This window comes from Adiantum capillus-veneris, chromosome 28 (assembly GCF_014529385.1).
Source record: "Adiantum capillus-veneris isolate H3 chromosome 28, ASM1452938v2, whole genome shotgun sequence".
NCBI lineage: Eukaryota > Viridiplantae > Streptophyta > Polypodiopsida > Polypodiales > Pteridaceae > Adiantum > Adiantum capillus-veneris.
Window position 1 is genome coordinate 121,364,919 of NC_140958.1, and position 14,552 is coordinate 121,379,470.

The 14,552-nt window shown below is 44.5% G+C and overlaps 2 pseudogenes; one reads left to right on the forward strand and one right to left on the reverse strand.

The window, feature by feature from the left end:
• Positions 1-335: 335 nt before the first annotated feature.
• Positions 336-797, reverse strand: LOC147421197 (expansin-A2 pseudogene; annotated as a pseudogene).
• A 501-nt stretch (positions 798-1,298) lies between these two features.
• On the forward strand, positions 1,299-2,877 carry LOC147421198 (receptor-like protein kinase FERONIA; annotated as a pseudogene).
• The last annotated feature ends 11,675 nt before the right edge of the window (positions 2,878-14,552 follow it).

A 14,552-nucleotide genomic window follows, 5' to 3' on the forward strand; every position in this document is an offset into this window, starting at 1 on the left:
TATTCAAATTTGCAAATAGGTTATCAACAGAGTTGGACGAGGAGTGTGTCTGAAGCCAAAGGCTCATCAAACCATGACTTGCACTAGTGGCAATATTTTCCAATGCCTTTCCCTTGACATTGAGCTGTCTGCTTGGAGGGATGTCTTTATCACATTGAACAATCTAGCTTGCAGGCAGCCCTTGGGTAAACATAATTGGGTGCAACCTCAACTCGCAAGATGGAGATGTTAGCACAGGTCCCCAGTATATATAATAGTGTAGTGTAGAATATTATTGTGCTCCCAATCCAAAATGAAGTAGCTAGCCTACTGATTTGGGCGACCAAATATTGAAGCTAGAATTGCTCGCCGCTAAAGGTTTGGCCGAAGTGCCATCCGTGGGCGCCACGTCGTAGGAGGTGAGGGTGCAGCCATCGCTGGTGGTGACCTGAAAGGAGAGGCTCTGGCCGTCCAGCCACACATTGCTCTGCCAATTCTGGCCCCAATTTCCGGTCATGGCTTCCATGCGCGAGCCCTTCACCGAGACGGAGTGCACATCACCGACTCCTCCCACATTTGTATTGAGCACCATATTGAAGTAGGTGTGACCATTCATGGTGAAGTGGACGCTACCCTTCTTGGCTGGCGGTACTCCACAGGCATGATCCTGTACACTCCAATCTTCTCAAACGCTGGCTGCGCCATGTCAAAGTGCTCGAGAGCTGGGTTGCACCAACCACCCGCATTGTTGGGCAGGGCATTGTTGGGAGCACACAGATTGGTGGCTGTGACCGTCACCGATTCATCAGCAATGCACCACTGCGGGTCGGACGATGCATCGCACCGGATCTCGAAGACAGCATCACAGTTGCACCATCATAAGCTTTTTTACCCTCATGTCCACTTTGACATTTACTTATTTGCCCTTTGTCGTCTGCATCGCCAATAGCCTGCTGCCTGATAGCATCATGGCAGTTTTCTCAGTACCACTTGGGACCTCTCTCTCTCTCTCTCTCTCTCTCTCTCTCTCCCCCCCCGACTCCCGAGTCTCTGTCCTAGTCAAAAAGAAACTCTCTGAAAGAGAAGCGCGCTCTTTCAGAGAGTTTCTTTTTGAAGAGAGAGATAGAGGGAGGAGAAGAAGACCGTACCCAGCTTTGTCACATATTACATTCCCTGCTCCTTTGTCTTGCAAGAGCTACACAGTTATGGTATGCAAGCAAATGTGAATCGGCTCTGCACAGGGCGGCATTGTCATAGTCTCGCCACCGCCAGCGAAGCTCCCCATCTGCAGAGGTTTAAACTCACAGAAAAACCCAATTATGGCTTTGCCAAGATCTTCAGCTTCCCCTGTTCGTCTAGTCCCTCTACTCTTATTTATCTGTTTTTGCTCCTCTGTTTCTTCTGCTACCACATTCAATGTAAGGGATGAGTATCGCATAGCTTGCGGCGTGTCATCGAATTTGACCGATTCACAGGGCCGCTTGTGGACAGGGGATGCTTCCAACGCTGCATCAGGTAACCCTTATCTGAACTTGAATTTAGGCAAGGACATCAATGAATACTCATCAAGCCAAAACATCAACCTTCCGGACTCTGTTCCCTTTTCATCGGCACGTATCTTCACCAGTCCAGCTACATACTCCTTTCCTGTCAGCCCCGGCCGCCATTGGATACGACTGTACTTCTACTCCTTCGATTTTTTGACATACAGCATCTGAGATGCCATCCTGACAGTGGAAACAGATACCTACACTCTCATGCAAAATGTTAGCCTGTCTTATGTCATGTCAACGCTGAATCTTGGCTTTATATTCAAGGAGTTTTCTGTGAATGTGACGGAGAATTTCTTGACACTGAATTTCATTCCCGGCAGTAGTCCAAACGCATATGCTTTGGTGAATGGCATAGAGACTTGTCCATGCCTGAGGATATGTATGTGAACAGCTTGAATGCAGAGAATCTGGATGCTATGATTCCATTTCCAGTGCCCGGGACAGCGCTAGAGACAATGTTTCGACTCAATGTCGGCGGACAGGCCATTGTTGAGAGTAATGATGCTCTCGGGCGCCTTTGGGCAACAGATGAAGCCCACATTTTCGGAGCTCAACAAGGTGTTGCCACATCTGTACCTCATGCTATTTCTTATGGCGCTCTCGACAACTTCACCGCACCAGAAGGTGTGTATACGTCGGCCCTCTTCATGACAAATTACAATGATGTCAACATGCAGTTCAATCTCACATGGAATTTCTCTCTCGACCCTAACTTCACCTACTACATGCGGTTTCATTTTTGTGAGATTCAGTACACTAAGAGCAACATGAGGGTTTTTGACATCTTCATAAACAGTCAGCTAGCAACTCCATCACCATATGATGTGGCGGGGGCAGCAGGAGGACCGTTTGTTGCTTCTATTCTTGATTTTGCCATGCCATTTCAGCCGACTGATGCGCCCTTCATCATGACAGTGGAGCTTCACCCTAACATCATCTCACGACCTGCTTACTACAATGCAATCTTGAATGGCTTGGAGATCTTCAAAATGAATGATTCTGCTGGCAATCTTCAGGGGCCACGCCCGCCTCCTCTTACTGTGCCCCCATTGGATATTTCATCTCCTTCAATAGGGACATCAAGCAAAAAGTTTGTGGCAATTACAGGAGGAGCTGCGGGCTCGGTAGCTGCTTTAGCTGCTCTCTGCATTATCCTGTTATGCTTTTGCCGGAAAAGCAAGAAGAGCGGTGGAGGCCGTTCTCCCTCATGGCTGCCGCTTCCTTCTCATGGAGGCAACTCACACTCTATTGTAAGCAAGCTTTCGACAACTTCTCAAAAGAGTGGCACGGGCAGCTATGTCTCATCTGTGCCATCCAACAACTGCAGATACTTCACCTTCTCTGAGATCTTGGAGATGACGAGAAATTTTGATAAAGGGCGTGTGGTTGGAGTAGGAGGTTTTGGGAAGGTTTACAAGGGGGTATTGGAGGATGGGACCAGTGTTGCAGTGAAGAGAGGTAACCCTACCTCAGAGCAAGGTGTAACTGAGTTTCAAACAGAGATCGAGCTTTTGTCGAAGCTTCGACATAGACATTTGGTCTCTCTCATTGGGTTTTGTGAGGATCATTCAGAGATGATCTTGGTTTCGTGAGAGTGGGCACTGATCAAGGAGCGTTATGAGTCATGACCTAGTTGCTGTCGACCTGGCCGCTGAGCAGTTCCACCAGTAGTACAGCCCACGATGTTGTTAGAGAAAGGGAGCTGGCTAAGGACTTAGGCGAAACTACAGGCTTGATCACTTCCACTCTCACCTGATTGCTTGCTGTCGACCTGGCTGAGGGCGTAGGTGGAACTGCGGGCTTTATCTCACACACACACACACACACACACACTTTTTAGTAATCAGACCCAGGGCCATTGGTAACTTGACAAGCAATCAATAGACTTGGCAAGCGGCCATTGCTAACTTGGCGCACCTGCTGTCGACTGCCAATAGCTTCCATGGCACTGAGCTGAGCGGCTCCGATAATGGCCATGGCGGCAATGCCCGCTTTTTGTAGTGCTGGCCATATTCATCATGGACGTCTTGGGCATCGTGGCAGGCTTTATCGGCCGCATCTAAGAAAAAAGCAACATGGAGAAAGTTGTGTTAGGCCGCATCCCTTATAACTTGAGTGGCTTGAGCGTTTGCAAGCCATGGGCTGGAGCATCAATCGCTGAGGAGATCCTGAAGGGAGCAAAGGGAGTTGGAGGAATTTGAAGCATCCAAGCTCTTGGGTTGCAGGGGTTGCAGGGGTTCGCTCTTGACTACCATGTGCACGCCCGTAATTTAAGAAAGATTATCTCAAGAAAGCTTGCCAATGTACGTCAATGCCCAAGTGGCAAGCCATTTGTGAGTGTTCAGGTAGTGGTCTTCTTGCCCATGGTTTGACGCGATCGTTGCCCAAGCACTGCTCACTGAATTCCACGTTGGCTGCTCACTCAATTCCACCTCTGTGCCTGGGTGCACCTCTTGGAGGGAGTTGCTGCCACATCGCAACATATCCTCTCATTTTAACATAGATATATAAGATGTGCCTTTTTTATTTATTTTGTGTAGCTTTGCTATTTACTATCCTTGAGTCCCACGTGTATAGGGAGGCCATTTTAGACCTTCACTATTGGCCTTGTTATCAAATTTCACTTAGCTTGTTTGTTGTTTAGGAAATGTAACTCCTTCGCATTAGAGGTAGACAAGACTTGGCAACAACTGCCATGGGTCACAAATGTTTTTGGTCATATGAACATCGCCCCCAAGGGATCCGATTTGATGAAATCATTGTGGGGTGCTTGGAATAAGTTCTTATGCAGATTTGTCCAAAATGGGACAACCATTAGGGTCACCAAATTCTCCATTATGACACCATCTTGTTTCCCTTGAAACCTTGTCCCCCTATTCAAGCTATCAGGGAGCAAAAAATTGCCAGGAGGGAAGAGCGCTTGGCATAGGGACTGAGGCCACCGAGAAGTCCAAGCAGTGAGCGGCATAGCAAGATTTAGCCAAGAGCTGTGACTCGATAGTACTTAAATAGAAACCTTGGACCTTTGAGCTCGTGTAATGAGATACAGTTTTTGATTTACTCTTGAAAGCATGACTATTGCAAGCATACAAGGGTTTGCATTTTGCAATTTTCCCCCATCTCCTTCTTTGAATATTGGTTATTGCTGCCGATATTGTTACTATGTCTTTCATGTTGTTTCCAAAGGGAAAAGAAGAAGAAGAAGAGAGTTTTGACATCGTAAAAAACTATCCCAAGGGACCTTAAAGATCTAGCCGACGAGGAGAGAGAGAAGTGTGATTTAGTAGTTGCACCTCTACGGAGGTCTCCTTTTGCTGCATCTACCCGTCCACGCTGACGGGAGCTCTTTCAAAGATTTTTTTTTTAAAGAGATTGAGAGAGAGTGAGGACAAAGTTTTCATAACAAAGTTTTTTTTCGATCACTGGTCCCTGCCCGTATGTGAAAGAGTTTGCGTCTCTTTCAAAGAGATTTTTTGAAGGGTTTTTTTTGTACCTTCTTGCTTCATCTATTTTGAGTTTCCTATTCCTTCAAAACCAAATTTGTCAATGATTAGGGACCCTGAGATTTGCCTTTCCTAGCCAACATAGTTGTCTCAATGTGGCAGAATGTTGTTTGTTGTAGCACAACAAACCTCCCAGCTACCCTTATGGGGTGCTAAGGACTGATGCTTTAGCCCCCCGATAGAAGGCTACCTATGATGGTGTGATCCAAACTTTAATATATACCATGATGTGGATTTCCTCAAAAGAATAGCCTCATTGCAATAATAGAATTCTTTTCACGTTTCCACCGTTTTCTCTAGAGTAACTTAAAATGCATAGTATGTTATCGTGCATCAACCCACAATAACTTGAGGTAGAGCAAGAGAGAGGAGAAGAAGGAGAAGGAAAAGTGAAGAGAAGCTCAACCTCCCAGACTCTCCTTATTCATGAGATTTGTTCAAGTGGCAACAACCTTACTCTTTTAGTGTAAGTCTCGTGGTCCCACATGTAGGGAGGTAGGAATAGGAGAGTTATATCCACAAGAGGAATATCAACATGCCATTGTATGGGTTCCAATTGTTCTAGCCCATCAAAGAAAACATTCTACCAAACCCTTGTTTAAGGGGCTTTTTTTGTCAAAATTTTGTGATCGTTTTACCATTAAAATTAGGTGTAATCTTGTTTTTTTTTCTTTTTGTTGCTTGAAGTCACCTAAAAAATCTTGTTTGGTTTTTGTTTTGTATAGTGTGCCTTGGCCACTCTTGCTCGTTTTAGGGATTGCTCGGAAAATCTCGCTCGAGATTTGAGATTCCTCGAATGGACGTAGGAATGTGATCTGGCTTTTTGGAGATTAAAACTCCAGCTGTCCAAAGCTCCAATTATGCTTCCTCCGAATTGGGGTCAGGATTTTCATGTGTTTGTGGATGCTTCGGATCGAGCTATTGGCAGTGTGTTGATGCAGGAACAAAGTCAAGGATGGTTTCGACATGTCTATTATGCCAGAAGACGATTATCATCCGTAGAAAGTAATTATTCAGTAACCGAAAGGGAATGTTTAGGGATGATTTATTCAGTGAATATCTGTTGGGCTAATGGTTTTTCTTCCATGTGGATCACTCGGCTCTTTTATACCTGGTACGTCAATAGAATTTGATGAGAAGATTGGCCAGATGGGTGCTTTTGCTGCACGAATCTGACTTTGAGGTCATACATCATCCAGGAGCTCACCATGCGGTGGCTAACTACCTATCCAGGTTAGATTCCGGTGAGCCGCCGACGGGTGTAGCTGATGAATTTCCGGATGCGTCTCTGTTTCTAATAGGTGTGGTTGCAGGGGATACAGCAGTTCCGCAATAGGCAAGGGTCATCCCTAGCATTCCATGGACATGGTATGAGGAGATGTTTCATTTTCTCGATAGTGGCAAAATGCCTTCCTTCTTATCCAGTCATCAGAGAAAACATATGGCTATCAGAAGCAGGAATTTTGAGATTATTATGGGGAAGCTCTATTATCGTATAGTGGCGGATTTATTGCTCAGATGTGTGCTACCACAAGAACAGGAAGCGGTTTTGGAGGAAGTCCATACCGGTATTGTGGGAGGCCACTTTGCAGCATTAATCACGGCTCAAAAGGTTCTCCAATCCGGATTATGGTGGCCTACATTGTTTCAGGATGTGAGAAATTATGTGCAACAGTGTGATGTGTGTCAGCGGATGGGGTAACCTACTAAAAGGTCCAGAATGCCTTTTCAGCCGGTTTTGCCCTTGGAGCCTTTTCAAAAGTGGGGATTGGAATTTGTTGGACCTTTTAAACCACTTGCAGCCCACACGGGTAATAAGTATATTTTGACCACCACGGATTACGCTACCAAATGGGTGGAGGCATGGCCCTTGAGAGATAATACTGCAGTTTTTGTGGCTGGGTGCTTATATAAGGATATTTTTTCCAGATATGGCTGCCCTATTGAGTTGGTTAGTGATCGGGGAAGTCATTTTTTGAATAAGGTGATGGAGAGAATGCTACGGTTTTATTTTGTATTGCACAGGAAATCTTCTCCATATTATCCTTAGGCGAATGGGCAAGCAGAATCAACTAATAAGCAATTGATTCGGATATTAACAAAGTTAGTGCATATGCATAGAACAGATTGGGATGTGAAACTTCCTTCCGCCTTATGGGCGTATCGGACAGCTTATAAAGTGGCAACAGGATTGACTCCTTTCAGGTTGGCGTTTGACATGGAGGCAATTACCCCAGTGGAGCATGTGATTCCGAGTCTGCGGATGCTGATTGCGGATCGGCTTCTTCCGGAAGATTCTATTATTTATCGTTTGGATGTTTTGCAAGAACTAGACGAAGAGTGGTTGCATAGCTTTGCGGTGCTACAAGATCTGCAATCCAGGCGAAAAAAATGGCTGGATCGCCCGAAAGCACGACAATTTTTCCGGGGACTGTTGGTCCTTGTCTTTAATTCCCGCCTTGGGAAGATGCCTGGGAAGCTTAAATACGGTGTTCAGGACCATTCTGGATCTTTCAAGCATGTGGGGCCATCTCTTTTTATTTGGCGGATTTGCGGGGGGAGGTAATTTCTGTACCGGTCAATGGTTTCAGACTGCGTCATTATATTTCACCTACCCCGATTCAGTGCCCCTTTGCTATGGTACAAGAGCCGGAAGCTGCCCTAATAATGATTGGGGATTCTTTTGCATGCAATCTTGGAAAGTGAGAAAAGGGCAATGATGGTTGCGACACCGTGGCTCGCCCTATTTTGGGAACTCATTGTGAGAGGGTTAGTGCATGTAGACGATTGCTTTTGTGCTTCTCCTGTTTTGTGTATCGCGCCTTCAAGGTGTTCTTAGCTCAATATTCTCTGCTCCTGCATCTCATCGTCGCCATGACGGCTTCTCTTCTGCAATGCATCCCCTTTAATCTAGTCCAGCAGTTAGCGCTTTGCCAAATGGATGCCTGGCAGCAAGATTTGTGGTTGTGAGTGTTCGCCAACTTGGATTGGCAAGGGATACCTGTTCACCTGCAGGTCGCAGTTTTGATTGAGCAACTTGCTATTGGAAATAAGGTGTAGCTTAATAACCAACAGATTCAGCTGACAACGGAAATAATTTCAAGGTTCTGTTGTTTGCCCAATGATGGAGTCGTGCGAGCATCTCATGTAATTTGTGTTGCTGATGTCAAGCACGAATTTGGATTGAAAGTGAAAGGGGAATACAAGCTTTCAGGGTTAATAGATGTAGCGACAAGAGATGCTTACAGATGGTTTCGAGGCAATTTGGTTGCAAGCCAAAACCTATACCATCTCGACCAAAGCGCGAAATGTGTTGCATTTGGCCAACTTTGGGCCAGTGGCTTGGGCAGCAGTTGTCAGAGAGAGACTGGAGGCAGAATTCCAAAGAGTGGTGGCACAGCTGGGGCGTAACACCCCAACCAACACAAAAGTTGGCCAGTTATTGACAGTGGTTTTTCCATTGCGAGAAGTTTTCCCTCTTGCCCTGCGTCCTCTATGCCATTTTGAAGATGACAGACTGGTGGTCCAAGGTACTGTTGCACCTCTGTCGCAAACTCAGAGTTTGGAGGTTCCTGCTGGGCAGGGAACATAGAAGAATGTTTATACTGAGGATCTACCGGGTCCATCGACTGCAGTGGTACCCTCTGGAGCACAAGAGATGGCCACTACACAACCAGCAACCCGCAAGTGTGGGCGGGAGGAACAACTGTTTTCTACACCACCTCCTGCGACTGCATCTACTGTGCTGGAGGATTCTGCGGTGGCACGTTGGAGGCGTCGAATGTAGGAAAGGACGGCAATTGCTACTCCGACTAGGACTGGCTCTTCGGGTGCAGACCCTCCCTCGCAATCGGAAAATTCTGGAACCACCAATGCGGCTGCTTCGACGGGAGGTACTCTTCCCACAGTATTACCATGGGAGGCGACGACAACAAACCCTGTTGACCAAATCCAGGCGTGCGGCACTTTTCTGAGCAGACTTGCGGAGTCTATTCGTGCGGCCTAGCCAGCTCTCGCAATAGAGGGCCGAGTTAATGAGCTGGAAACGTAGGTAACGGCTTTGCAGGCTCGCATTGCCGATTTGACCAATCAAAATGAAGATTTGACTGCGGCGGCTTGCCAGCAAAATGAAGAAATACAAACTCTTAGGGGGGCTAATGCTGCGTTTTTGGTTTCCATTCAAGATGAACTGCTTCAATTGCGAACGCAGAATAGCCTTGCCTCATTTAGCCTCGCATCCTAGTGATTTCATGATAAATATGAATGATTTGGATGCTTTAGCAGTGGAGATGCAGCAGGACCTCCACATCTTTTTGGAAAATCAAATACAGAGCTGGAGAACACGGTTGTCTGCTGAGGTGAGAGCACAACCACCAACTCAGCAGGTTGTGATGCAACAACCTGAGTCATCGAACACTAACAGAGGTAAGAGTGTCGTTCTAGAAGGTTTTGATATTGCTGATTGGACGCAAGCTACAAAGGATTGTGCTGAGGCCCAGGCTCATGTATCTCGTTTGCAAAGAATGATTCATTTATTTCGTAAGGAGCGGCGCAGGGTGTGTTTCTGGGTGGAGACTTTGGCTCACTCTTTCTCCCTCAATTTACCCCCATGTCCTCCATTTTGGTCTGCTTTCAATAGATACCTCTCTCGCTATTATCCTCTACATACGCCTCTTGCTCCTTTGTCGTAGTCTATTTCTTTGCCGACACAGTTTATTCCCAAGGCTCCTTGGACGGAGCACACTGAGATAGATCCACATCTATTGGATGAGGTTTATCGGGCCCATACTGCAGATTTTCGAGGATTTGGATACATTGACATTTCATCTTCAGCAGAACAGGTCAAAGATCAGCAACCGCAACCTTCCAACCGGAGGGGCTGAGTGTGGGTTCGCACGATCCACCGTGCGTGTGAGGTGTTACGACATAACTTGCACAATGCGGTCCTGCGGTCCTGCGTAGGTCTGGACGTTGCGGATTAGGAGTCATGCGATGACCGTGGCGGCAGTTCTTCACAAGATATCATGGGTTAGGAGGAGTGGGTGCACCGTTCCGGATCTGCGCTGGAACAGCGGTTGTATATGGGGCATACCTGTCTTTGATGTACCTTACCTTATGTTATCCATACATCTTCTGTTGTAACTCTGTGTGTCCGGATTACATATGAATGAAGCAGGAGGTGTTCTGTGTCTGTGTACTATGTACTGTCTTCTATTCTATTTCTATGTGTTTGATGTTCACATAATGTAAGGCAGTTTGAGGATAATCATTCCCGTAATGCCTATTGCTCCTGTGCGGGCAATAGCCATTACATCTGACAATGTATTGTTTCATTCGAGTTGCACAATCCCTAACAGACTCACCATGTTTTTGTTTAAAGCTGTAGATTTGAGCTACCGTATTATGTTTAATTCCCGTTTTAGAACAAGCAGCTATAAATCCTTGAGCTAATGTATTCAAATCCATGATTGATCATGGTGGAATGTTTTGGAACCATGTCAAAGCTTTTTCTTCTAATGTCATTCCGAACCCCTCGAATTGAGTATGGAAATCAAATATACGCTCTGCTCTTAGCACTTGCTTAAAGCTTGCTAAGTGGTCATATGGATCCCGTGATCCACTGTATTTTCTGACCCATTTTTGAAAATTAGCTGGTTTGATACGCCTATTTGGTTCAACTACAGGTCTTCTGGGAGTTGGTCCTGTTCCGAGTCCTTTAAACCAGTCTGTCAAAAATAGTGACTCATGTAGCCCTAGACTGGCCTTAGTGTCACCCGTTTTTCTACGTGATGAGGTGGTTTCTGGTTTCTTCACATTACTCTCAGATGATCTCTCACGATGTTCGTCTCTTGGAGTGGTTTCTGGTCCTTGACCCAATATCCAATCGTGTATGGAATACCTGTGGTATTTGGTTTTTTCTACCTCCTCAGGAGTCATCATAACAAAATTGTTGTTATAACAATCCCTAAACAAGTAAGTTGGTAGATCCGCAGATCCCTTATCTTTGATCTTGAATATATAGATGATCTTCATGGTCGTTAATTGTCTTGGTCTAGCATGAGAAGTCCACAAAAGATCTTTTATATTTCTATCTTTCCAACAATAGACTCCGATCCTCGGATTATCTGTACTAAGCCGTTTCAAAGGCTTCAAGTCTACTTGATCGTATCCCTCGAATTCCAAAGTTGGTGGTCCTTCTTTTGCTGACATATCTAGGATTATAGTGTCTACTTGTAATTCCTATTTGTCTACCACGTCAGGGTTTTCGACTTATACATATTGAGTTCTGTTTCCATCCATGTACATTTTTCCTTGTTTGTTTGCCCTAACCTCTTCTTCGAACTCAATACCATGATCATCAATGCTAATAGCATATTCTTCATTAGGATCCAAGTAAACCTGGGCTCCATGACGATTAGTCTGGTAAAAAGAGAGTATATGCTTATAGCGCATAGTTGTTCCAGTTTCCGAGTGAGTCGAGTAAGAAGACATTTCGGATGTTGAATCTGAAAAATTATGCGAGACTTCTTCAGGAATTGTGCGCAAGGAGTTGCCTTGATTTACGCTTTCTTCAGTGGATACTCTACTGGTGTTTTCTGTGAATAGTCCTTGATTTCCTATTACACGACCGGATGTAAGGTTCATATAGACTTATGAAGCCCTGGTTTGAGTACTCACCTTAGATTGACTTGTCATCAATTTCCACTTGATTCAATTGCAACTTTCTGTCAAGCCACTGCTTCCTTGTCTGCAATCTAATTCCTGTACAAAATTATTCAAATTAGCGATTTTTCTATAAGGACAGTAGAGCTCTTGAGAACTCCAGTGATTGGTCTCTGTATTTGACTTCAAATCGCGCTATGGAAGTCAAAATTTTGACTTTCAGATTTAGCTTAGCAAAATCAAAGGTCTAATCTGCAACCTGTAAACTAAGTGTATCTGTACCAATTTTGATCCGATTGAACCCAAAATTTCCCTATGGCCTGATATTATGCTGGTCTAACACTGTATAAGCCCAAAAGTCAAAATTGAAGTCTCTGGGGATAACAAAAGTAAATAATCGTGATTATTTACCACGATTATTTACTTTTGTCACTTTTTTGCAGTTTTTGGATTGGTTTGGCAAGTAAACAACTTTTGAAAGCCCTTGGGCAAGTTTCAACAAGTTTGGACAAAACTTGATCAAGTTTACCCACTATTCCGTGTCCGCAGCCTCTGATTTCAAGAATCTGGCTTAAGTCTCACTTTTGTGGTCCAAATTTCACCAAAATTGATTTGTGAGGTCCAATTGATGTGCTTGACCTTGCGGCACACTCAAATTTGCAAAATCCCCAAGTATCAGAGCAGATGTAAATAATCGCGATTATTTTCTTCTAACATTTTTTTGCAATTTTTTGTCCTAACTTTGACACAGATATGTTAAGCACCTTATGTTAAGGTCACTAGCCAATTTTCATCAAGTTTGGACAATTTTTGGTCAAATGGTCGTCAATTATCTATCCGTAGACTAACTTTGCAATTTTGTCACAGTTTTCACTCCAGTAATCCAAATCTTATCAAATTTGGTTTGTGGGCTCATTACAACATGGTAAAGCTAGTGGTATGCCAACTTGGTCAAAAAAGTTCAAAAACAGGGCATATGTAAATAATCGTGATTATTTATATTTGACAAAATTTTGAAATTTTTTGGTCAACTGAGCATGTACACATCTTTATCACATCAATATAAGCCTATGAATCAATTTTCATTAAGTTTGGATAAATTTTTCCAAAAGATAACAAATAACTCATGCGTGCGAAATGACTCCATAGGATTTAGCAAAAAACATGATGGGTGTCAACAAAAGCTGGCAATAAAGGGGGGGAGGAGGAGTACCACCAAACGCGTTTCGCTCTTAAGAGCTCATCAGTGGTGTTGTTTCTGGCAAAGTATGTTTGTAAGGGAGGAGGGGAAGGTAGGGGTTTATAAAGGGTGCTTGGTTGGGATTTTGCTGATACCTAACAATATTTTTGAAAAGAGTGGAATTAAAGACTGGGTACCAGGGTACATGGAGAGGAGTGACATTTAAAATTGGGTACTATGGTACATGGAGAGGAGTGGAATTTAAGACGAGGTACAGGGAGAGGAGTTAAGGTGATTTTAGGTGTAGGTCAAAATCCAAGGTACCAGGGTACAAAGTTTTAAGAGAGGATTTTTATGGAATTAAGAGGGTGGGATAAATGAGAGAGAGGGGCTACTTTAGGTGAGAAGGACAGTATGCCAAAATTAAAGTGGTTTGACCTTTATGAAGGTGACATAAAAAGAGTTTAAAAGGTAAGACTAGGGGAGGGGTTCAAATGTCTCCAAAATTTTGAAACACATAGAGAGAGAGAGAGAGAGAGAGAGAGAGAGAGAGAGAGAGAGAGAGAGAGAGAGAGGGTAAAAATGAAGGGAAAAGATGTAAGGAAAAATGGAGAATTTTTTGGAAACCAATAGAGTGGGTGGGGGTGGTGTGGAAGGCATAAGGAGTGGGGTAAAAAAGTTTGTATCAAGGGGGGTGTACGCTATGTACCAAAAGGCTATGAATATTGGGTCCGGAGGTCTAGCAAATGGTAGGTCTAGGGAGGTGGGAAAGATTGGCATTGAGTTGGCAGGCTTTAGAAATGGGATTGCTAATACATTGGGAGGGAAGCATTTTTCTAGTGGTGGGTGTGAAGGGAATTTTGAGCACAGTGGGTGGATTTTTTGTTATTTTGTGCGATGGTAAGAGGAGTGAAGTGCGATTGAGGTAAGAGGCTTTGCAAAAAACATTTAGAAGAAAGTTGGTTGGGTAGCCCTTAGCCCGAAGGCGTAGGTAGAAAAGGTTGCGGAGGTGGAGGTATCCCTTCATGGTTGATTCCCGAATAATATACCTTTTGAGCTCTGAGATGATGAAGGCAACCTTTTGATGGATAGGGTGCCATGAGATCCAAGGGATGTAGTTATAGGCATTCAAAGGTTTTTGATAGCAGTGGGAGTCCAAGAGGCTAGATGAAGTGAAGCGGGTACCTTTAAAGAATTCAATGTAAAGGATAATGGCATGAGTATGGGAGATGGTGCTGGAAAGTTTAATGTGCTCTTGAAGAGGTTCACCATAAGAGTTTAAGAGATGGGTAAGGGTATTACGGGATCCCGTCCATAATCCAAAAGCATCATCAACATAACGTTTGAAATAGAGGAGGTTAGGGTTGAGTAAGAGGGGGCAAGAGGTTTCCAAGTGACAGAGGAAGAGACAAGCATATACCACGGCAAAGTTTGAGCCCATGGCAGTGCCTTTGGTTTGTTTCCAAAATTTTCCTTTAAAAGTGATGTAATGATGGGATAGGATAAGGGAGGCAAGGGAGAGGATAAAATGGGTTCTGTGAGGGTCAAAAACATGAGAGATGGTAGATTTGAGTGCGGTGAGGCCTTGAATGATGGGGATGCTAGGGTATAGGGCTTCTACGTCAAAATTAAAAAGGAGGGTGTTAGGTGGAAGGGGGAGTTTGTCTAAGTCTT